General features: G+C 42.2%; 1 protein-coding gene across 1 annotated transcript in view; it reads left to right on the top strand.

Annotated features, from left to right (window-relative positions):
- The window catches only part of LOC145402111 (1-phosphatidylinositol 4,5-bisphosphate phosphodiesterase delta-4-like), a 218,529-nt gene that overhangs the window by 38,393 nt on the left and 154,244 nt on the right, over nucleotides 1–25,892 (top strand). The gene's annotated exons all lie outside the window — the stretch shown is intronic.

Below are 25,892 nucleotides of genomic sequence, written 5' to 3'. Positions count from 1 at the left end.
TCCGCTTTTGGTGAGAAACATCGAAAATTCACTGAGAAATCGCTCACCTGAGGTTTAAAATACTCGATCCAGGTAGGAGTACCTCCTTACCTTACAGGGTTTTCTATCAGGCTGGCTGCAAAGAAAACGAGTTCAGTGGGAGGATAAGTATTCTTCACCACTCATAAACGTTATTTATTTATTTGGTACGAATTTATATGTAGTACAAGAGTATATTGGTTTTCAAACGGTAATATAGGCATTATAAGCATTGTTTCACTCACTAAATCATCACCATTCCTGACATTTTTTTGCCACATTACCTGATCATCATTTCTGTCTGTTTCTTCATCTAATGTTTGTCCTCCACACTGTCATTGATTGGGGAATCACTCTGGCCCTGAATTTCGTACCGTGGCATGACATGGCTTTACTGGCCAGGTCACTGATAACAGGTGAATTGCTGAGAAAAGGTCATTCGGGGGGGGAGGAGGTCATGCTGGGTAAGGCATTGTCCCTGCCTGGCATCTTGTAGAGGAAGGTGTCCCGTGTATACATGCCAAAAATCACTTACGAAAATTGAAAATTGTGCAAATTAGGGACCTTGCAATGTTGCTGCGTTAATTTATGTCTCCGGGATATGAGTGCACATCATGTGAGGACGTGAATTCACGTCTCTGGGACGTGGCAGGTTAAAATATACAGATTCCAACATACGGTATGCACAAAATGTAAATATTTATATAACATATCAGACACGAGCAAAAATGTCTCGTCTCTCCGTCGTGTCAATAATTTGTTCAGAACTGCCTTCAGATTAAGACTGTCAAATCTCCTAGAATGAACACCACTGAGCTCTATATAGTAGGGAGAGGCTGTTTCCGGCGCGAGCGTGTGATTTTGGCCACCGAATTGGAACATATCAGCACTCAAATTCAGATTCAAATACTTTATTTCCACCAAGCAGTGGTTATTAATAAAGATAAACTCGTTGCATATAATACAAAAACATGGATTATGATTATTTTTCTGCCTAGTTCAGCGAATCATACCGGGTATAGGGTTGCCACTTCGAGCCCAGAAAAATAAGGAACGCAGGTGTGTAAGTAGAATCCTAACAATAATGGCGAGCGGAGCAAGCCTATCCAGCGGATGGGGGGGGGGCTACGGAGGGAGGGGGAGCTGTGAGTTCTCCTTCCCGAGAAACTTTTTGGAATAATGTCTTACTTCAGGGGCATACTGAGGCTATCTGCGCTAAACACGAAGGTGACGAGGACATGTTTAAATTCTAATGAGTCACTGACGTGACTATTATAGTCTCTGAAATTTCCAAATGATGTGCTGCGACAAGGAAACTGAAGGCGCGATTCCACCGGGGCAACACAGGCAACATGTAGCATGCGACTTGCCTGGCATTCAACATATATGTTGAATGCGGCATTCAGCCATGAGACATGTTGACTGCGACAAGTCAACATTGTTGTTTCATGTAACATGCTACATGCCAATGTTTATGTTGAATGCCACAAAACCATTTCCACCGATTCAACAGAAACTGAGCCAGTTGTCAACACGATGTAACAGACAGACAGACAGATATGTAGATAGAGCTTAACAAAAAACCGTACAAGTAGATACCGTGTAAAACACACACACACACACACACACACTGCCGAATAACTTATAAAAAGGTTTGAATGTATAGAAAGACGAGTGCTGAGTGCTCGCCGTCAAGAAGAAGGGACGAATGCAAAAAATTTCTGAAGTACCGTACCTTACCTTAACAAGAGACAGGATAGAGAGAATAATGTAACAGATGAAAGATTTGCTAGTGTTGGCACAGTATTAGGATTGGCGGAGAGAGAGAGAGAGAGAGAGAGAGAGAGAGAGAGAGGGGGGACGGAGAGAAAAGTAGGGAAGAGAGAGAAGCGATAAGACAAAAGTCGAGAGAGAGACTGTGTGTGTGTGTCTAGTTTAGCCTGGTTGTTCTTGTATTGTCGCAAGTGTATATCCCATAGAGCAGCAAGTTTTCTGTATGCTATATATATATATATATATGTTCTTGAGACCAATGCATCTTGTTGCTTTCAACATCGAATACTTCCCGCGAGTGGCGGAAAGGCCGGCAGCAGGCTAAATCTTGTCGCATGCGTCACGTTCTACGGGCAACTTGTTTCCACCCGCTGCATGCCACATGTTGCCTTGTGTTGAACTGGTTGGAACACACTTGGCCTATGCGACAATGTAACATTCCACATGTTGCCGAAATGTTGCCTCGGTGGAATCGCGCCTTTAAGCCATCGTGTTTATTTAGTCATTCATGCTCGTAACAGTATAGGTTAAAATAAAATGTACCAGGAGTTTTTCATATACTAAATTACAATAGCCTTTGAAAATGGTTTCATATCACACTGTATTGTCATGTAATGTTAATGTCAGATCCAAAATGGCTGAATGCAACTTTTCAATCGAGAAAGCCTTAAATTTGGAATGAAATTTTGCAGGTAATAATATATCATTTAAATCTGAGAACTTACAAGTTAGCTACATAAAAAAAAAAAAGACCAATGATCATTATTTAATCTGGCATTGAATAAGATTTAGCACAATTTGTTTCTCTGATATATATAACGAAAAATGGAACTTTATGAGCGAATCAGGGAAACAAATATCAGCCATTCCTTTTTTTTTTTTTTTTTTCCCCCAGCGAAAAGCCTTTTATCTTACTCTGTAGTTGTGAAAATGTCAGCACAACTATGAAAGTTTAGGGTTACTGAAGTCTGTGGGTAGGGGAAGGGTACGACGGCCGGGGTCTACATTGGACAGACCTCCCGTCGCTCATGTTACGTCGCATGGTACCTAAGAACGACCCTGAATGATTGATAATATTTATTGCTGTTGATAAAGGCATACTTTTACAGTCTGGTTTTATGACTGACCGAAAAATGCGCTCGTTAGAATTCTGAAATACTGACGTTCATCTGCTTGACCATTCAGACAGCCAAATACGGAACAAATGGCGTTCCTTGTAGGTTCAAAACGGAACGCAACATCTCACTCTTGAGTACGGGACGAATCCATATTTTAAGGAACGGGTGGCAACCCTAATCGGGTACATTTAGCCAGTGAGTATAAAAACAGGGATACTGGGGAAGAATCTTCCCGCCCCACCCCAGGGGGCAGTAATGTTATAGAATTAGCAGCAAGATATATTTTTTGTGAAATGTAGCGCCATCTCTCTTCGTTGAATTCCTGTATCCATTTTTGTATCCGTAAGCTGCACAGTGGACCATGGCACTATATTTTCCGGAATCATCGGCTGCTTTCAAAAACTCACAGAACAACTCAGTACAAAAACACGGGCATCAGGCGTGGTGTAACATGGCTGCCGCTACACCAGCGCCGCCCTGGCGGCTTCTATATAAATTACGCTGTTACCCATGAGAAAGCCTCTCCATATTATAGAGCTCAGTGTCTTCAGTGATGAACACTTGGACACGTTGTGTGGCCATTTGTGGGTCATTGTGCTCCTCAAGTAAGTTTCTCAATCTGTAGATAGTTATAACAAAACAGATACTTATAAACACAATAGAGAGAAACATTCACAGGCCAGAAGGCAACAGAGCTATCGACAACGCCTGGCGAATGACAAGAACAGCATTGCCACACAAGGTAAACATTGAAAAGTATCATAACACTACCACGTGCATCTCAAATAGTTGTGCCAACAAGATTTACTTGCAGACTTGATCAATTTCATGCGTTGGTACTGAACCTTCAGTCTTAGTGCAAGTTTTGACAGTAACATACAGAAAACATTGAGGGGGCTATAGCCCCCCCAGAAATTACGGCCCTGGATAGGCCATTATATATATATATATATATATATATATATATACAGTATATATATATATATATATATATATATATATATATATATATATATATATATATATATATATATATATACTGTATATATATATATATATACAGTATATATATATATATATATATATATATATATATATACACAGTATATATATATATATATATATATATATATATATACAGTATATATATATATATATATATATATATATATATATATACAGTATATATATATATATATATATATATATATATATATATATATACAGTATATATATATATATATATATATATATATATATATACAGTATATATATATATATATATATATATATATATATATACAGTATATATATATATATATATATATATATATATATATATATACACAGTATATATATATATATATATATATATATATATATATATATATATATATATATACAGTATATATATATATATATATATATATATATATATATATATATATATATATATATGTATTGTTACGGAACAGAGAAAGATAATGCACACCCTAAGTGAGAACACGAAGAGTCACTACTGTCCCGTAAAGTTCCAGGTTCAAAACAAAAGAGTTAGGTAAAATTACAAGTTAAAGTTTAATGCTCAAACTAACAACAAACATTCAGGACTCATAAGGATAATGTTATGGCAAATAAACAGGTTAAATATATGGTTAACTGCAATAGCCTCTATTAACACGAAATTAGCAAGAGTAAATTTATCTAAGTCAGCCCTGATAAAATGAAATACCAGATAATACTCAGTGAATGCCAGATAAATTATTACAGATACAAACTATTATCAAAAATGGCTGATAGTAAAACTCTACATAAATTACAAAAAGAACTCACTAGGCCTACAAATCAACACCTTATGCTATACAGTACAAGGAAAAAATGCAATAACAGTTATACTCAAATTACACACAGCTGCTAGATGTTTGGAGATTTCTTGAGCACTCACAATAATAGTAACTGTACAGGGGAGGACAGAGATGTGAACAAAATGAGGAGCAGATCTAAGTGGCAATGATGCAGAGACTGAGCTCATTATATAGGGGCCAGCAGAGCTTGATACAACTTGTAAGGACGCGCAAATGAAGCCATGGGGACAAAGAGCTGAAAATCCCGCTCTGAATAACAGAGAGAACGACTTACTCTACTATAACGGTAGAAGGGGGGGACTGAGGCAGAACACGCTCGTGATCAAACATGCAGCAACTGTGCGTTAAAATTACACATTACACGAAGGATGATGAAATCATAGGCTATGTAACACCTCCCCACAAAGAAAAAAGAAATTTACAAAGGAAATTTCTTATTACTCTAAAACAATCTGTATATGGCATTACAGACCATGCAAAGGTCTTTCCTAATGTTACAAAACATGAGATCTCCCTAGCACGTTCAGTCATAGGTACTTGCCAGTATCCCTTTAACAAATCAAACTTACTTATGTACCTAGCCTTTCCGATCTTGTCTATGCAATCTTCCACACGAGGGAGAGGGTAAGTGTCTGTTTTAGTTATCTGATTAACACGTCTGTAGTCAATGCAAAGCCTCTGTGACCCACCTGGCTTAGGGACTAGAGTGACAGGAGAACTCCACTCGCTCTGACAGGGCTCAATCATCTTGTGGTCCAACAGGTAGCCAAGCTCCTTCTGGATGAGAGGAACTTTCACTGGGTTCACACGGTAAGGAGGCAATTTAATTGGCTTTGCGTCTCCAACATCGACATCATGCATCAACACAGTGGTTCTTCCTGGAGTGGCACGGAACACTTGCGGGTACTCCTGCAGTAATGCCGAAAACTCCTGCCTTTCCTTGGGGGGTAGATGAGAAAGCTTAGTCTGGAGATCATTCATGATATCAGGATTCTTCCCCAAACTATCAGTCAGGCTCATGCTGCATGGGAGAACTTCACTTGTAGACTCGGGTGGAACAGCTACAGTGCAGACTGGATTATTTTCGTCCCGCCTGTGATATAACTTTAGCATGTTGATGTGACATAGTTGCTTGCTCTTTCTACGATCTGGTGTGGCGATGACATAGTTGACATCACTGAGTTTCTTCTCCACGAAATAAGGACCACTAAACTTGGCTTGAAGAGGTTGCCCATGAACTGGTAGCAGAATCAAAACCTGATCTCCTGGCTGAAAGTGGCGTAACCTGGACTTCTTATCATACCAAGTCTTCATCTTCTCCTGAGCAGCTCCTAAATTCTCTCTCGCCAGTTGTAAAGCAGTGGACAGCCGTTCTTTGAACTTCATCACATACTCCAGCAGGTTGACGTCATCTTCCTCTGACAGCCAGCATTCCTTGAGTAACTTAAGGGGTCCTCTTACTTCATGGTCAAACAGTAGTTCAAAAGGTGAGAAGCCCAGTGATTCATTTGGAGATTCTCTTGCGGCAAACACAACGAATGGAAGACCTTTATCCCAGTCTTTCTGATGTTGCAAACAGTATTTCTTGAGCATCGATTTAAGTGTTTGATGATATCTCTCCAACGCTCCTTGGGTCTGGGGATGGTAAGCTGAAGACGTGATCTGGGTGATGCCCAACTCTTTCAGAGACTGCTTGAAAACATTTGACATGAAATTACTTCCCTGGTCTGACTGTACCTCCTTGGGCAGACCAAACTTTGTGAAGAACCTTAGCATTTCCTTAACCACGTTCTTTGCTGAGATGTTTCTAAGTGGAATGGCTTCAGGATAACGAGTAGCCATATCAATCATGGTCAACACATAAGAAAATCCTGAAGAAGTCTTAGGAAGAGGGCCCACAATATCCACCAACACACGGGTGAAAGGCGCCTCAAAAGGAGGAATGGGAACTAGAGGTGCAACCTTTTCGGTCTGATTACACTTCCCCACAACTTGACAGGTGTGACAAGACTTACAATACCAGGAAACATCCCTGAAGATACCTGGCCAGTAGAAGTGTTTCAAAATGCGTGCCACAGTCTTCCTCACTCCAAGGTGTCCTGCCAAACTGGAATCATGAGCCACTCTAATGATATCCTGCCTACAAACACGAGGGATGACAACTTGATGTACAACCTCCCATTCACAGTCGGCTGATGCTGTTGGGGGTCTCCACTTCCTCATAAGTACTCCTGACTTTACATAATAACAAGTAGAAGCACCGGCTGACTCTTCTTCACTGTAAGCAGAGTTAGCTAGACCTTTCAACTCAGGGTCAGCAACCTGCAACTCAACCAACTCTTGACGAGACAAATTATCAACACTACGGGGTACTGCCTCATCTGGTGAGTGGTCCAAATTAGCAAGAAAAGTGTCAGCTAGGATAACATCATCATCATCATTATCCTCTAAATCACCAGTAACTTTAGACTTAGCCCTAGTGACAGCACATGCAGGGAACACATCAGGGACACCACAATCCTGGGACGCAGCCACTGGCTCACTAGACAACTGAGGAGCTGGACACACTTGACTTCCACCAATATCATTTCCAAGTAAGAAAGTTACACCTGACATTGGGAGTGTCTCAACCAACCCGACCATAACGGAACCATTAACAAAACCAGACTCTAAATTCACTCTCCACAGAGGGACAGACAAGTAATTATTCCCTACACCTTGTAAGATTACAGTTTGATCAGATGAATTAACATTAGAGCCTAGAACACTGGTCAGCATAAGGGATTGGCAAGCACCTGTATCACGATATATTTGAACTGACTTCCTGTCATTACTGTCCAGAGGACTGACAAAACCATCAGACAGGAAATTAGCACATGAACTCTTGAGAGTGTCACCCACGTTACTGCTCAAAAGAGGAGCTCCATCATGAGAATTTAAGTTACCCCTCAAAGCAGGTTCAGTTAACTCAGTTAAAGAATTCTGGGAACTCTCAAGAGTGGACACTAGACCAATTGACTGAATATTTAAAGACTCCTTTTTGTTCAGATCACGCTGTCTCCTGAAACATCTCTCCGTAGTATGACCAAGCTTACTACAATAAGTACATTTACTTTTCTGAAATCTAGAGGTGAAGCTGGTATTTACTTCCTGAGAAACATCATCCTTATTCTCTTTCCTGTTACCTGTACTCTGAGTAGAGGCAACGTACTTACTCTCAGCTTTCCCTTTTTCTTTAGAATATCTCTTGTGAGTGAGATCATATTCATCAGCTAAAACTGCAGCATCAGACAAATTATCTATTCTTTTCTCATCAAGATATAGGCTTACATCTTTATAAATACACCTTTTGAAGTCCTCCATCAAAATCATCTGCTTAAATTTGTCAAAATCAGAATCCACATTCTTAGAATTTAACCACTGCTCTAACATATCTTCTTTGATTTTTGCATACTCAACATGGGATTGCTTATCTTGCTTGTAAGTTGTCCTAAATTTTACTCTATAAGCTTCAGGAACAAGCTCATAGGCCTTAAGAATCAAGCTCTTAACTACATCATAATTATCAGATTGATCCTGAGGTAAAGATGCATAAGTTACTTGAGCTTTACCGGTGAGAACAGTTTGAAGGAGTACAGGCCAATACTTTTTGGGCCAATTAAAACCTGTAGCTACCCTCTCAAACAACTGAAAATACTTTGTTAAATCAGATTCATTAAAAGGAGGGACAAGTTTAACATTTTTAGCCACATCAAAATCATCAGAGCAAGATGATCCAGTTCCACCTTGTTTGATGCGATACTCATGGTCTGCCTGAATCCTGGCAAGTTCAATTTGTGCCTGAGCCTGTACCTGTGCCTCTTGAATACGAGCATTTGCCTGAAATTCAGCCTCCTTAACACAAGCCTCCTTAGCCTGAGACTCCGCCTCCTTAGGACGTGCTTGAAATTCAGCTTCCTTCACACGAGCCTCCTGCAGGGCTAGCTGTAACTTAGCTAATTCAATCTGCGTTTGCTCATTTGGAGGAGTTACATTAAACAAGCTCTTATTAATCATGCCAACAATTTGATCTTTAGAATGATGAGAGTGAACTGCAATCCCCAATTGTTGAGCAACAAGCTTAAGTTCATTCTTTGTTCTGTTTTCTATATCACACACTGTTTGCACATTTGACAAAAAATCTTTGGCTTCATCAAGTGTAGTAATAGTAGACATAATTAATAAGTAACAGTCACAAAATATCAAGCAATATCCTTATGATAATATCCTGAATATCCTGATATGAGGTCGCCAAATTTATGTTACGGAACATAGAAAGATAATGCACACCCTAAGTGAGAACACGAAGAGTCACTACTGTCCCGTAAAGTTCTAGGTTCAAAACAAAAGAGTTAGGTAAAATTACAAGTTAAAGTTTAATGCTCAAACTAACAACAAACATTCAGGACTCATAAGGATAATGTTATGGCAAATAAACAGGTTAAATATATGGTTAACTGCAATAGCCTCTATTAACACGAAATTAGCAAGAGTATATTTATCTAAGTCAGCCCTGATAAAATGAAATACCAGATAATACTCAGTGAATGCCAGATAAATTATTACAGATACAAACTATTATCAAAAATGGCTGATAGTAAAACTCTACATAAATTACAAAAAGAACTCACTAGGCCTACAAATCAACACCTTATGCTATACAGTACAAGGAAAAAATGCAATAACAGTTATACTCAAATTACACACAGCTGCTAGATGTTTGGAGATTTCTTGAGCACTCACAATAATAATAACTGTACAGGGGAGGACAGAGATGTGAACAAAATGAGGAGCAGATCTAAGTGGCAATGATGCAGAGACTGAGCTCATTATATAGGGGCCAGCAGAGCTTGATACAACTTGTAAGAAGGACGCGCAAATGAAGCCATGGGGACAAAGAGCTGAAAATCCCGCTCTGAATAACAGAGAGAACGACTTACTCTACTATAACGGTAGAAGGGGGGGACTGAGGCAGAACACGCTCGTGATCAAACATGCAGCAACTGTGCGTTAAAATTACACAAAGGATGATGAAATCATAGGCTATGTAACAGTATGTATTGTATGTGTAATGCTAGGTGTTCAAGGCCCGACTACTCGGTCCTAGAACACCTAACGTGTAGCGGAGTCCTCTTTCAAGACCGGGGCTTAGTGCATATAAGAGAGAGGCAGGACACAAAAACTCCAGTCAGACACAAGACAAACAGCAGATAATACAACATAGTATTTGGTGAATTATAATCCTTACAACTAGGTCATCAGTATCTCGCAGGATACTAGTTCAGCAGGCACTGATGAATATTGATAACACTCTAGGTGTAGTGTACAGGTTTACTTAGCACACAGGGTCTCCGTGCACGTGGAGAAATTGGGGTGAGTCTCACAAGGGGGGGGGGTGAGTGGTGACGTGCTGAGGGTCCGATTATATTTATAGTAATATAAAGTGGGAGTTGATGTTAGAGAGTTCGACTTATTATTTTCTGATAGCAAGGGGGTTTTGGTAATTTATTATAACCCGATTCTAGGTTTTCACGTACGTGGGGAACGCCGAGAGGAGATTCAGTAAGGGAGGGTGTAAGGCACTGAGGGTTTCGTTATGTTTATAGTAATATAAGGTGGAGGGTATGAATAACACATTCTCTTTACTATTTCCTGGTAGCAGGGGGCATTTGGATATTTTACTAATATGAATCCCACGGTTTGAGTGTCTTACTGATGTAATATAAGGGCGTCATACCATGAGTCTGGTTCTGCACTTGTTATTACTATTCCGCCCCATAGTATACTGTATTTCATTCCCATTCCAACTTCTCGTAATCGCTTGACCTGATATTCGGGGCGCACTATGTCACTTCATCACTGTTACACTATAACTTAGGGCAATATCACACTGTCATGAGTCACAGTACGGTGGGGGCGGCGGGGAGACATACCGGCGACAATTCTGCTGGGACGGGCACCGTCAGGGAAGGGCATGCCGAGAGGACACGGGACGACTCGCAGGGGCGTCTTCTTTCGTCCGGGGCTGCAGGTGGCGGAGGGGCTCATACTTTCCGGGGTGGGAACAGGAGTGTGGCCCTCAGGACAGGGGCCAAACAAGTTCAGAAATCTCTGGCTCAGGTCCCGGCTGGAGGTGGAGGTCCTCTGCCGTCGGGGCGTAGGGAGGTCCCGCCCGGGCGTCCTGGTGAGGGCCTGGAGTACCCGAGGGCTGCGGCCCCCAGAGCCAAGCGGCTCCGTCAGGGAGGGGCTGCGGCACTGACACGAATCAGGGTCCGTCAGGTGGGTCTTCTCCAGGGCCAGGCGTAGGGAGCAGAGGCCAGAGGAGGTGTTAGGGCCTCTCTGGGATTCTTCTGCGTCCTCTGTGTCAGGGGTCTGGATCCTCGTCTCACGCTGGGGCGGCGGGACTGCTCTCACCTGTTTCCGGCCGTGGGGCCTGGCTACTGGCCGTGGCCTGGGAAGGGGAATCAGCGCGCCTCTGGACACCTTCGGAGCGGCTACCTGCCGTCTGACGAAGGCGGGAGCGGCTACAGGTCAACTCCTGCAGGAGGGGTGGGGAGCGGCTACAGGCTGACTCGAGGGCAACACCTTCGGAGCGGCTACTGGCCGTCTGACGAAGGCGGGAGTGACTACAGGCCGTCTCCTTCTGCCAGAGGGAGGAGTGGCTACAGACCGACTTGAGGGCAACACCTTCGGAGTGGCCACCAGCCATCTGACGAAGGCGGGAGCGACTATAGGCCATCTCCTTCTGCCGGAGGGAGGAGCGGCTACAGGCCGACTCAGGGGCAACGCCTTCAGAGTGGCTACCGGCCATCTGACGAAGGTGGGAGCGGCTACAGGCCGACTCCTGTAGGAGGGGGGAAGAGCGGCTACCGGCTGTCCCTGGAAGGACACGTTCTGACGAAGGTGGGAGAGACTACAGGCCGTCTCCTGATTATCCTCAGGTCGGTGGTGTACCGATTACCTTTACAAAAGGCGGGCGGCTACCGGCCGTCCCAAAGGGGAAGACACCTTTGGAGAGGCTACAGGCACACTCCTGTTGAAGGGGGGAGTGGCTACAGGCCAACTCCTGAGGGGCGCTGATCGGAGCTGGATAGACAGCTCCACTCCGATCTGATCCGGTGGAACCTCGCTCCGAAGGTAGTGCTGGATTCCTGCTATGGCGACGGTGAGGCAGCTGTGCATCATAGGGGCGTACGGCCCTGGCTGACTTGTGCCGTTGTTGCACTGAGTCTAGCTGTTTGGCTGCGGCTCCTTTGTGAGGGGGTCCTGGTTTGGGTGTCGGGGAGCTTCTGGGGCACTATGCTGAAGTTCATGCATTTCAGTATGTGTGTGTGTGTGTGTGTGTTAAGAGCCTTGTTGTTTGTTTGTTTGTCCTTCAGTCACCCCCAAACCAAGGGTCAGAGACCCCCAGACCCATATATATTCTGAATCAGGGTGACCCATGGATGGTTTTAGAGGGATCAAGATTCAGATCTGGGTCATTTGAGGTCACCGGTAGTGTTTGCCTATTTGGCCCGGGCAACGCCGGATACCCCTGCAGCCCAATTTTTGGCATGGAGACTCACATGACCTCCAGTTCGGACATAGACAATGTGAGGTTAACCTCTGAGGTCATTGGTGGGAGGTCATTTGAGGTCACCGGTAATACACTGTCGAACGGCTTGACCTAGCAGCCCGATTTTTGGCATATGACCCCCAGTTCGGACAAAGGCTATGTGAGGTTGACCTGCGAGGTCATTTGAAGTCACCGATCGGAGGTCATTAGTAATAGTAAACAAGTGCGCACAAATACTGTGTGTTAATCTGCGAAAGCTGAAATAGAAAGTTCCTGGACTTCCTATAATCCCTCTTCCAAAGGCACAAGAGGTATATGGTCTTTCAGGAGTAGAAAGAAAGATTGAACTACAAAAAATAGGATTAAAGTGTTCGCCTTTTGGCCCAGCAGCGCCGGGTACCCCTGCTATAGTGTGTGTGTGTGTGTGTGTAATTAAATATATATATATATATATATATTGTTACGGAACAGAGAAAGATAATGTACACTTTAAGTGAGAATACTAAGAGTCACCACTGTCCCGTAAAGTTCCAGGTTCAAAACAAAAGAGTTAGGTAAAATTACAAGTTAAAGTTTAATGCTCAAACTAACAACAAAACATTCAGGACTCATAAGGATAATGTAATGGCAAATAAACAGGTTAAATATATGGTTAACTGCAATAGCCTCTATTAACACGAAGTTAGCAAGAGTAAATTTATCTAAGTCAGCCCTGATAAAATGAGATACCAGATAATACTCAGTGAATGCCAGATAAATTATTACAGATACAAACTGTTACCAAAAATGACTGACATAAAACCCAACATCAATCAAAAAAACCTCACTAGGCCTAAGAATTAACCTTATGCTATACAGTACAAGAACAAAATGCAATAACACGCATACTCAAATCACACAGCTGCTAGATGGTTGGAGACTTCCTGAGAAATTCACAATAATAATAACTGTACAGGGGAGGACAGAGATGTGAACAAAATGAGGAGCAGATCTAAGTGGCAATGATGCAGAGACTGAGCTCATTATATAGGGGCCGGCAGAGCTTGATACAACTTGTAAGAAGGACGCGCAAATGAAGCCATGGGGACAAAGAGTTGACAATCCTGGTCTGAACTCCAGAAATGACGACTTACTCTACTATAACGGTAGAAGGGGGGAACTGAGGCAGAACACGCTCGTGATCAAACATGCAGCATACTGTGCGTTAAAATTACACAAAGGATGATGAAATCATAGGCTATGTAACACCTCCCCACAAAGAAAAAGAAATTTACAAAGGAAATTTCTTATTACTCTAAAACAATCTGTCTAAAGTCTAGATAAGCAATCTGCAATAACATTTTCTTTCCCCTTGACATGTTGTATGTCTAATGAATACTCCTGAAGAAGTAGACTCCATCTTGTCAATCTCTGATTTTTATCTTTAAACTTACTAAGGAATTTCAGTGGGTTGTGATCGGTATAAATGACTATGGGGTCAAAACCAGAACACAAATAAAATGAAAACTGCTGTAAACCCAAAATCAAGGCCAAAAGCTCTTTCTCAATAGTGGAGTAGTTCTTTTGAGGTGGAGTGAACTTCTTACTGTAATAAGATACAGGGTGTTCAATACCCTGATCATCCTCTTGCAGCAAAGCAGCCCCAGCTCCTGTATCACTTGCATCAACAGCCATCTTAAAAGGCTTAGCAAAATTTGGAGTAGCGAGCACTGGCTGACTTAATAGAATAGCTTTAAGTTTGTTGAAAGAGGATTCACAGTTATCGGTCCAGACAAATTCAACTCCCTTTTTCAGTAGGTCTGTAAGTGGTGATACAAGAATAGAAAAGTTAAGAACAAATCTCCTGTAATAACCTACCATTCCCAAAAATCTTTGTAGCTCTTTCCTACTTTTAGGTCTGGGAAGATCACTTATAACCTGAACCTTAGCTCCTGGTGGTGCAACATGTCCATCACCAATTACATACCCAAGGTACTGAACTTTAGCTTGACCAAACTCACACTTTGATAAATTAGCTTCAAGATTAGCATGAACTAAACGGTCAAGAAATTTACTGACATGGCATAGGTGATCTTTCCAGTTGTCACTGAAGATTAATACATCATCAATATAAACAACACACCCTGCCAAACCCTCTGTTACAACATTCATGAGCTTCTGAAATGTGGCTGGTGCATTCTTCATACCATACGGCATTACAGAACATGCAAAAGCCTTTCCTAGTGTTACAAAACATGAGATCTCCCTAGCACGTTCAGTCATAGGTACTTGCCAGTATCCCTTTAACAAATCAAACTTACTTATGTACCTAGCCTTTCCGATCTTGTCTATGCAATCTTCCACACGAGGGAGAGGGTAAGTGTCTGTTTTAGTTATCTGATTAACACGTCTGTAGTCGATGCAGAGCCTCTGTGACCCACCTGGCTTAAAGACTAGAGTGACAGGAGAACTCCACTCGCTCTGACAGGGCTCAATCATCTTGTGGTCCAACAGGTAGCCAAGCTCCTTCTGGATGAGAGGAACTTTCACTGGGTTCACACGGTAAGGAGGCAATTTAATTGGCTTTGCGTCTCCAACATCGACATCATGCATCAACACAGTGGTTCTTCCTGGAGTAGCACGGAACACTTGCGGGTACTCCTGCAGTAATGCCGAAAACTCCTGCCTTTCCTTGGGAGGTAGATGAGAAAGCTTAGTCTGGAGATCATTCATGATATCAGGATTCTTCCCCAAACTATCACTCAGGTTCATACTGCATGGGAGAGCTTCACTTGCAGACTCGGGTGGAACAGCTACAGTGCAGACTGGATTATTTTCGTCCCGCCTGTGATATAACTTTAGCATGTTGATGTGACATAGTTGCTTGCTCTTTCTACGATCTGGTGTGGCGATGACATAGTTGACATCACTGAGTTTCTTCTCCACGAAATAAGGGCCACTAAACTTGGCTTGAAGAGGTTGCCCATGAACTGGTAGCAGAATCAAAACCTGATCTCCTGGCTGAAAGTGGCGTAACCTGGACTTCTTATCATACCAAGTCTTCATCTTCTCCTGAGCAGCTCCTAAATTCTCTCTCGCCAGCTGTAAAGCAGTGGACAGCCGTTCTTTGAACTTCATCACATACTCCAGCAGGTTGACGTCATCTTCCTCCGACAGCCAGCATTCCTTGAGTAACTTAAGGGGTCCTCTTACTTCATGGTCAAACAGTAGTTCAAAAGGTGAGAAGCCCAGTGATTCATTTGGAGATTCTCTTGCGGCAAATACGACGAATGGAAGACCTTTATCCCAGTCTTTCTGATGTTCCAAACAGTATTTCTTGAGCATCGATTTGAGTGTTTGATGATATCTCTCCAACGCTCCTTGGGTCTGGGGATGGTAAGCTGAAGACGTGATCTGGGTGATGCCCAACTCTTTCAGAGACTGCTTGAAAACGTTTGACATGAAATTACTTCCCGGTCTGACTGTACCTCCTTGGGCAGACCAAACTTTGTGAAGAACCCTAGCATTTCCTTAACCACGTTCTTTGCTGAGATGTTTCTAAGTGGAATGGCTTCAGGATAATGAGTAGCCATATCAATCATGGTCAACACATAAGAAAATCCTGAAGAAGTCTTAGGAAGAGGGCCCACAATATCCACCAACACACGGGTGAAAGGCGCCTCAAAAGGAGGAATGGGAACTAGAGGTGCAACCTTTTCGGTCTGATTACACTTCCCCACAACTTGACAGGTGTGACAAGACTTACAATACCAGGAAACATCCCTGAAGATACCTGGCCAGTAGAAGTGTTTCAAAATGCGTGCCACAGTCTTCCTCACTCCAAGGTGTCCTGCCAAACTGGAATCATGAGCCACTCTAATGATATCCTGCCTACAAAACACGAGGGATGACAGCTTGATGTACAACCTCCCATTCACAGTCGGCTGATGCTGTTGGGGGTCTCCACTTCCTCATAAGTACTCCTGACTTTACATAATAACAAGTAGAAGCACCGGCTGACTCTTCTTCACTGTAAGCAGAGTTAGCTAGACCTTTCAACTCAGGGTCAGCAACCTGCAACTCAACCAACTCTTGACGAGACAAATTATCAACACTACGGGGTACTGCCTCATCTGGTGAGTGGTCCAAATTAGCAAGAAAAGTGTCAGCTAGGATAACATCATCATCATCATTATCCTCTAAATCACCAGTAACTTTAGACTTAGCCCTAGTGACAGCACATGCGGGGAACACATCAGGGACATCACAATCCTGGGACACAGCCACTGGCTCACAAGACAACTGAGGAGCTGGACACACTTGACTTCCACCAATATCATTTCCAAGTAAGAAAGTTACACCTGACATTGGGAGTGTCTCAACCAACCCAACCATAACGGAACCATTAACAAAACCAGACTCTAAATTCACTCTGCACAGAGGGACAGAGAAGTAATTATTCCCTACACCTTGTAAGATTACAGTTTCATCAGATGAATTAACATTAGAGCCTAGAACACTGGTCAGCATAAGGGATTGGCAAGCACCTGTATCACGATATATTTGAACTGATTTCCTGTCATTACTGTCCGGAGGACTGACAAAACCATCAGACAGGAAATTAGCACATGAACTCTTGAGAGTGTCACCCACGTTACTGCTCAAAAGAGGAGCTTCATCATGAGAATTTAAGTTACCCCTCAAAGCAGGTTCAGTTAACTCAGTTAAAGAATTCTGGGAACTCTCAAGAGTGGACACTAGACCAATTGACTGAATATTTAAAGACTCCTTTTTGTTCAGATCACGCTGTCTCCTGAAACATCTCTCCGTAGTATGACCAAGCTTACTACAATAAGTACATTTACTTTTCTGAAATCTAGAGGTGAAGCTGGTATTTACTTCCTGAGAAACATCATCCTTATTCTCTTTCCTGTTACCTGTACTCTGAGTAGAGGCAACGTACTTACTCTCAGCTTTCCCTTTTTCTCTAGAATATCTCTTGTGAGTAAGAACGTACTCATCAGCTAAAACTGCAGCATCAGACAAATTATCTATTCTTTTCTCATCAAGATATAGGTTTACATCTTTATAAATACACCTTTTGAAGTCCTCCAGCAAAATCATCTGCTTAAATTTGTCAAAATCAGAATCCACATTCTTAGAATTTAACCACTGCTCTAACAGATCTTCTTTGATTTTTGCATACTCAACATGGGATTGCTTATCTTGCTTGTAAGTTGTCCTAAATTTTACTCTATAAGCTTCAGGAACAAGCTCATAGGCCTTAAGAATCAAGCTCTTAACTACATCATAATTATCAGACTGATCCTGAGGCAAAGATGCATAAGTTACTTGAGCTTTACCGGTGAGAACAGTTTGAAGGAGTACTGTCCAATACTCCTTAGGCCAATTAAAACCTGTAGCTACCCTCTCAAACAACTGAAAATACTTTGTTAAATCAGATTCATTAAAAGGAGGGACAAGTTTAACATTTTTAGCCACATCAAAATCATCAGAGCTAGATGATCCAGTTCCACCTGTTTCATGCGATACTCATGGTCTGCCTGAATCCTAGCAATTTCAACTTGTGCCTCAGCCTCCTTAGCTTTTGCCTGAAATTCAGCCTCCTTAGCCTGTGCTTGAAATTCAGCTTCCTTCACACGAGCCTCCTGCGGGGCTAGCTGTAACTTAGCTAATTCAATCTGCGTTTGCTCATTTGGAGGAGTTACATTAAACAAACTTTCATTAATCATGTCAACAATTTGATCTTTAGAATGATGAGAGCGAACAGCAATTCCCAATTGTTGAGCAACAAGCTTAAGTTCATTCTTTGTTCTGTTTTCTACATCACACACTGTTTGCACATTTGACAAAAAATCTTTGGCTTCATCAAGCGTAGTAATAGTAGACATCATGAATAAGTAACAGTCACAAAATATCAAGCAATATCCTTATGATAATATCCTGAATATCCTGATGAGAGGTCGCCAAATTTATGTTACGGAACAGAGAAAGATAATGTACACTTTAAGTGAGAATACTAAGAGTCACTACTGTCCCGTAAAGTTCCAGGTTCAAAACAAAAGAGTTAGGTAAAATTACAAGTTAAAGTTTAATGCTCAAACTAACAACAAAACATTCAGGACTCATAAGGATAATGTAATGGCAAATAAACAGGTTAAATATATGGTTAACTGCAATAGCCTCTATTAACACGAAATTAGCAAGAGTAAATTTATCTAAGTCAGCCCTGATAAAATGAGATACCAGATAATACTCAGTGAATGCCAGATAAATTATTACAGATACAAACTATTACCAAAAATGACTGATATAAAACCCAACATCAATCAAAAAAACCTCACTAGGCCTAAGAATTAACCTTATGCTATACAGTACAAGAACAAAATGCAATAACACGCATACTCAAATCACACAGCTGCTAGATGGTTGGAGACTTCCTGAGAAATTCACAATAATAATAACTGTACAGGGTAGGACAGAGATGTGAACAAAATGAGGAGCAGATCTAAGTGGCAATGATGCAGAGACTGAGCTCATTATATAGGGGCCGGCAGAGCTTGATACAACTTGTAAGAAGGACGCGCAAATGAAGCCATGGGGACAAAGAGTTGACAATCCTGGTCTGAACTCCAGAAATGACGACTTACTCTACTATAACGGTAGAAGGGGGGAACTGAGGCAGAACACGCTCGTGATCAAACATGCAGCATACTGTGCGTTAAAATTACACAAAGGATGATGAAATCATAGGCTATGTAACAATATATATATATATATATATATATATATATATATATATATAGATATATATATATATATATTTAATGTCGCACACACACACACACACACACACACACACACACACACACACACACACACGCACCAATCATGTTTTTAGTGTATATAAGTGATATAAACAGTAACACTGGAAATGAGAGCTATCTGAATATGTTTGCAGATGATGCAAAAATACAAAGGAGAATTACTAACACAGACTCTTGTAAAGAGGTATAAGAAGAATTAAATAAACTTCATGAATGGAGTAGTACATGGCAAATGGAATTCAATGTGGACAAGTGTCATGTAATCAAGTTTGGTAAAAGTGGAAAAAGACCTGATTGGGATTATAAGTTAGGAAATAAAACCCTATACACATCAGAAAGAGAGAAAGACCTAGGAGTGATTATCAATAACAGACTATCTCCGGCTGACCACATCAGCGAGAAGGTACGGAACATGTATACACTGCTTGCAAATATGAGAATAGCATTCACATACATAAATGAAGACATGCTAAGAGGGATAATAACATCATTCATTAGACCAACCCTGGAATATGCATCAGTAGTCTGGAGTCCTCATCTCAAAAAGCACATAGACAAGATTGAAAAAGTTCAAAGGGCCGCTACAAGATGGATACCAAGCTTAAGGGACCTAAGCTACGAAGAAAGACTAAATAAACTGAATCTACCAACACTACAGGAGAGAGGGAAAAGAGGTGACATGATAATGCTATATACGTGCATATCAGGGAAGGAGAAAATAGACATAAATGATTACTTAACATATGGAGAAGCATCAGCAAGAGGACACTGCAAAAAACTGCATAAGAAGAGAAGTGATAAAGACGTAAGGAAATTCAGTTTCCCAAACAGAGCAATTGATCAATGGAATGCACTACCGAATGAAATAGTGTGTGCCAAAACAATTCACAAATTTAAGGATATGTACGATAAATATGGTTTAAGACACGGGACAGTACGAGCTTGACTCATTCCTATAAAGATACAATTAGGTAAGAACAATTAGGTAAGGTAAGAACACACACACACACACACACACGTGTTTATATGTCTCATGCACACGTGTGGATAGTAAACTAAGTGAATTTTTCTATTTGAAGGTTGGATTGAAACAAGGATGTGTCATGTTTCCACGGTTTTTTAACCTGTATATGGATAGGGTTATAAAAGAGATACAAGGTAGGGCAGTGGATGTTGGAGTGGCCCTAGTGAGAGAGGGCAGTGTTTGGAAACTACCTGTACTGTTGTTTGCAGATGAAGCTGTGTTGTTAAGTGAAGAAGAAGAGGAGCTACAAGGCTTGGTGAATGAGTTTGGGAGAGTGTGTTAGAAACTGAATCTAAAGGTGAATGAAGGGAAGAGTAAAGTTATGGTCTTCGAGAGAAATGAAGTCAGTGAAGGTACAGTGAGGCTGGATGAGGAGGAAATGGAAAATGTGAGTGCGTTTAAGTACCTGGGTAGTGTGATGAGTAAGGATGGAAGTTTAGAGGGTGAAGTACTTGAAAGGGTGCAACAGGGAAGAAGGGTTGCTGGTTCCTTGAAAGCAGTGATAAGAAACAGGGAAACGAGTATGGAAGTGAAGAAGCCATTACATGACTACTGAATTGTGATACCAACTCTAACGTATGGAAGTGAAGCTTGGACCTTGTTTGAGGGACAGAAGTCAAGAGTGAGAGCAATGGAAATAAGTTATTTGAGAGGAGCATGTGGAGTCACATGGAGAGACAGGCTGACAAATGAGGAAATGAAGGAGCGTGGTGGTCTGGATGTGGATGTGATAGGAAGCGTTAGGAGAAACACACTGAGGTGGTTTGGACAATGCGGAGAGAATGGAGAGTGAGAGACTGGTGAGGACAGTGATGTGAGTGAGGTGGAGGGGGGGGAGGCCAAGGATGAGATGGAGGGATGGAGCGGAGAGGTATATGAGAGAGGGAGGTGTGAGCTGGGAGCAGGGCAGTGAAATGGCGGGGTTCAGGGCGACATGGAGGCGACATATATATATATACAGACGCCTTAATCCCATAAGGGGTGGCCACAAACAAATCGCCTTCATGTCACCCTGAACCCATATATATATATATATATATATATATATATATATATATATATATATATATGTTTGTATGTAATGCTAGGTGTTTTAAAGGTCGGCTTCCCATCCCTTAAACGCCTAGTGTGTAGCTGGGCTCTCTTTCTAGACTGGAGCTTAGACAAATAGGAGAGAGACAGGACACAAAAACTCTAGGCAACAACCTTACACGTGTATTACTAAGTTGTACAGTGGAACGGGTAGATGTCATGGATACAGATACACTGGACACTTACAACTCTTATGTCTAGATATGGGTTATCAATATCGCGCAGGATACTGCTCGGGTCAAAATGAATAGCACTTGGGGCAGAGGTTTACACATTTATTAGTTACACGAAGTCTAAGTTTTATATATTCGTGGAGTTGCTGGTACTGTTTCACTGTCAGTTAGTGTCACTTTAGCACTGGGGTCTGTGTGCAGGAGGTGTTATCAGATGGTAGCATATTCATTATAATTGACTCTTATCTCACTGCATGGCTGTGTTCACGGTTGCACTGTCACTTTTACTGATCCCACCACTTTGATATTATCACTGGTGCTTCTCTTACTGACTTCTGTGATGTGGTTAGTTCACTGCTCTGCCTTCATGTCACTGAGTCGAACATTGTACTATCACTGTCACTCCTTTCTGATCTGGGCATTGTGGCGGTCAGGTATAAGGGTGGCAGAGGTGTCACAGCCTCAATACTGACGGGGCTGGGTTCCGCCGGGTTCCTCTGTGTTCAGAGTCCACGGGATCACACGCAGGGGCGTCCTCTCTCGTCCGGGGCTGCGGGTGGCGAAGGGCCCCGCACTTTCAGGGCTGGGGGCGGGAGTATGACCCTCAGGGCTGGGGCCGAACAACTGCCTGAACTTCTTGCTCAGGCGCCTGAAGGAGGACAAAGATCTCGGGCGTCAGGGTGTGGGGAGATCCCGCCCGGAGGTCCTGGGGGTGGTCTGGGGTTCCCGAGGGCTGCGGTCCCCGGTGCTCAGTGGCGCCGTCAGGAAGGGGCTGCAGCACCGGCCTATGTTGGGGTCCATTAGGTGGGTCCTCTCCAGAGCTGGTTGCAGGGAGAAGAGGCCGGGGGAAGTCATGGGGCCTCTCCAGTACTCCTCCAGGCTGGGGACTCCCTCTGAGTCGTGGGTTGGGAAACAGGAGTCAGCTCCTGATAGAGGAGTGGCTGCAGGCTGTCTCCTGCCGTAGGGCCCAGCTACTGGCCATGGCCTTCTAGGGGCATGGCTACAGGCCATCGCCAAGGCCTGGTTACTGGCCATGGCCTGGGGGAGGGAGCAGCTACCAGCAGACCCAAGGGCTCCTTTGGAGCGGCTACAGGCCGTCTCCTGACAAAGGTGGGAGCAGCTGCAGGCCGTCTCCTGATTTCCCTCAGAATGGCTACAGGCCGTCTCCTGATTTCCCTCAGAGTGGCTACAGGCCGTCTCCTGACGAAGGTGAGAGTGGCTGCAGGCCATCTCCTGATTCCCCTCAGAGCGGCTACAGATTGTCCCCTTCAGGAGGGTTGAATGGCTACAGGCCATCTTGGGGAGGGCACCTTCAGAGCGGCTACAGGCTGTCTGGTGATGAAGGCGGGAGCAGCTGCTGGTCATCTCCTGATTTCCCTCAGAGCAGCTACAGGCCGTCTCCTTCAGGAGGGTTGAGTGGCTACAGGCCGTCTCCTTATTTCCCTCAGAGCGGCTACAGGCTGTCTCCTTATTTCCCTCAGAGCGGCTACAGGCTGTCTCCTTCAGGAGGGTTGAGTGGCAACAGGCCATCTCAGGGGTGCTAGCAGGAGCTGGAGAAACAGCTCCACCCCGATGTTGGTTGGGGAAGGCTTGCCCGGAAAGTAGTCTTGTATTCCTGCTATGGTGGCGGGGGGCGAGCTCTGGGTCATAGGGGTGCGTGGCCCGGGCGGACTTATGCCATTGTTGCCCTGAGTCTTGGCGCACTGTCGTTGCTCCTCTATGGGCTCCACGTAGGGGTGTCGGTTTGCCCCCTGTGGCACTATGCTGCATTTTACCATATATATATATATATACAGTATATGGATAGATAGATAGATATAATTACACACACACACACACACACACACACGAAGTCATATATAGTTGAATGAAAGCTGATGAGCTGCATTTACGAAATGGATATGAGTGTCCTTGGTTATTATTCTCTTTATACTCTGACTTAGCCTTAAAATCCTCCATCTTGAATGTTGAGTTGTAACAATAGATTACAACTAGAACATGATGCTGGTCACGAGGAAGTATTGTGAAAGGGATGTATGGCTGTAGCATTGTCTCATATTGTCCCTGAATTATGTGAAATATGCCGCAAAAGATGAAATCTAGGCAAAATTAAGGTGAAAGAAGAATGGCCAAATGAATCTTCCAATCTTACACTTAGCTGTCAGCAGAGTGATAGAGGTTGGGGATCTTTGTCAAGCTAGTTAGGTCTTTTCATTCTTGTTCTGCACTGGTTGTGTCACCACCACCGCCATCATAGCCCTACTTCTCACTATATGAATGGATATAACTTATATAAGATGCAGAAACAAGAAAGGGAAAACAGTACCAGGAAAACTATGGACAGAGTTCCAGTGAAATAGCTGTACCATACTCTTGTTGGGTTGCATTGTCGTTGGCCTGTGCGGCATCCCACAGCCTTTTTATTTTTTTCACTGTTTATTTTGCACATATTTACTAACCCCATCACTACGGTGATGCCTTGTGTATTTCGTTCTGGCTACCACCAGGCGAAGAATTTCGCAAGAAGAATACCTCCAGCATCCTCATGGCTGCGATGATGACAGCGGTTTTTTTCCTGCCACCACCAAATGATTATCTTATCCTGAAGCCAGATCTTGTACGGAAGGAGTTAAGAGTCTCATGTGTGTGTGTGTTGGTAGATTCAGTTTTTCTGGTCTTTCTTTGTAGCTTAGATCCCTTAAGCTTGGTACCCATCTTGTAGCTGCCCTTTGTACTTTTTCAGTCTTAGCTATGTGTTTTTTGAGATGAGGATTTCAGACTACTAATGCATACTCCAGGGTTGATCTGATGAATGATTTTATTATCTTTCTCAGCATGTCATCATTTATATATGTCAGTGCTGTTCTAATATTAGCAAGCAATGTATACATGTTACGTACGGTACCTTCTCACTGACGGTCAACTGGAGATAGTCTGTTATTGATAATCACTCATAGGTCATTCTTCCTTTCTAATATGTATAGGGTTGATCTTCCTAACTTGTAATCCCAATCTGGACTTTTCACACCTTTACCAAACTTAATTACATGACACTTGTCCACATTAAATTCCATTTGCCATTTATTGCTTCATTCATGAAGCTTATTTAATTCCTCTTTCAGCTCTTTGCAAGAATCTGTGTTAGTAATTTTCCTTTGTATTTTTGCATCATCAACAAACAGATTTAGATAGATTCCATTTCTAGTATTACTGTCTGTGTCATATATACTAAAAACATAATTGGTGCAAGCACTGGGTCATATGGAACTCCCCTAGTCACTTCGGTCCATGATGAGTAATTTCCCCTTAGTACTGTTCTCATTTTTCATTTTCTAAAATCCTGCATCCAACAGTACCGATTGCCTTGGACTCCTCCTTGATGGTGCAGTTTCTATAAAAGTCTTTGGTGCAGTACTCTGTCAGATGCTGTCTTGAAATCTAATTACAGTACTGTAAATACTGTCCACCCATCCTTCTCGTTTCTGTAACTCTATCATAGTAGCTTAATAGATTAGTAACACATGATTTTCTAAAACCGAACTGCCTTTCTATTACCATACTGTGTTCTAGATGGTTTACCCAAACTTTTGTTATCAGTTTTTCTAGTATCTTACAACACTGGTCAGTGATACTGGTCGGTAGTTTAGTGGATTCTGTCTGTTTCCTTTCTTGAATAGGGGAACAATGTTTGCTTTCTTCCAAATATCAGGTAGTGGACCTTGATATAAGGATTCCTTGAATATTAAATGTAATGGTCAGCTTAACTCTTCTGCACATTCATGTAGCACCCAACCTGAAATTTCGTTAGGACCACATGCTTTTCCTTTGTCTAATTTACTTAACTCTTCCTGTACTTCTTTTTGTAATATTTGTATACCTGGTAATACGTGTGGGCTTGCATGTTCCATATCATCTCTTTCAAAATTATTTTCTTTTATTTAGTGCTTCACATATATCTTTCTCTTGTGTATAGATGAACCCCTCGTCCGTAATGGACTGTATTTATCTTTAACATTGGTTTTGTTTTTGATGTATCTGTAAAATAACTTAGGTTGATCACTACTTTTATTTATAATGTCATGCTCAAACTGTCTTTGAGCCCCTCTCCATATCTTTATATAATCATTTTTTGCTGGTTTATAGTTGTTATATGCCCTCTCACTATCGTGTCTTCTGTATCTGTTCCACAATTCTCATTTTTCTTTTGATTTTATACATCTATAGTAAACCATTTCTTTGTTTTTTGTTTCTTTGTGCTGAGGGATGTAATTTTGGACTCCCATTTCATAAAATCACAGAATTTCCTATATATTTTCCATATAATATATATGTGTGTGTACAGTAGATGGAAAAAAGTGACAGCTTTCCAGTATTACCGGGTATAAATTATCTGGCAGTTTCATCATAT

This window comes from Coenobita brevimanus, chromosome 57 (assembly GCF_032717465.1).
Source record: "Coenobita brevimanus isolate Jiangsu-jjx chromosome 57, ASM3271746v2, whole genome shotgun sequence".
Taxonomy (NCBI): domain Eukaryota; kingdom Metazoa; phylum Arthropoda; class Malacostraca; order Decapoda; family Coenobitidae; genus Coenobita; species Coenobita brevimanus.
Note: the sequence above shows the minus strand (reverse complement) of the source record. Positions and strands in the feature narration are given on the sequence as shown.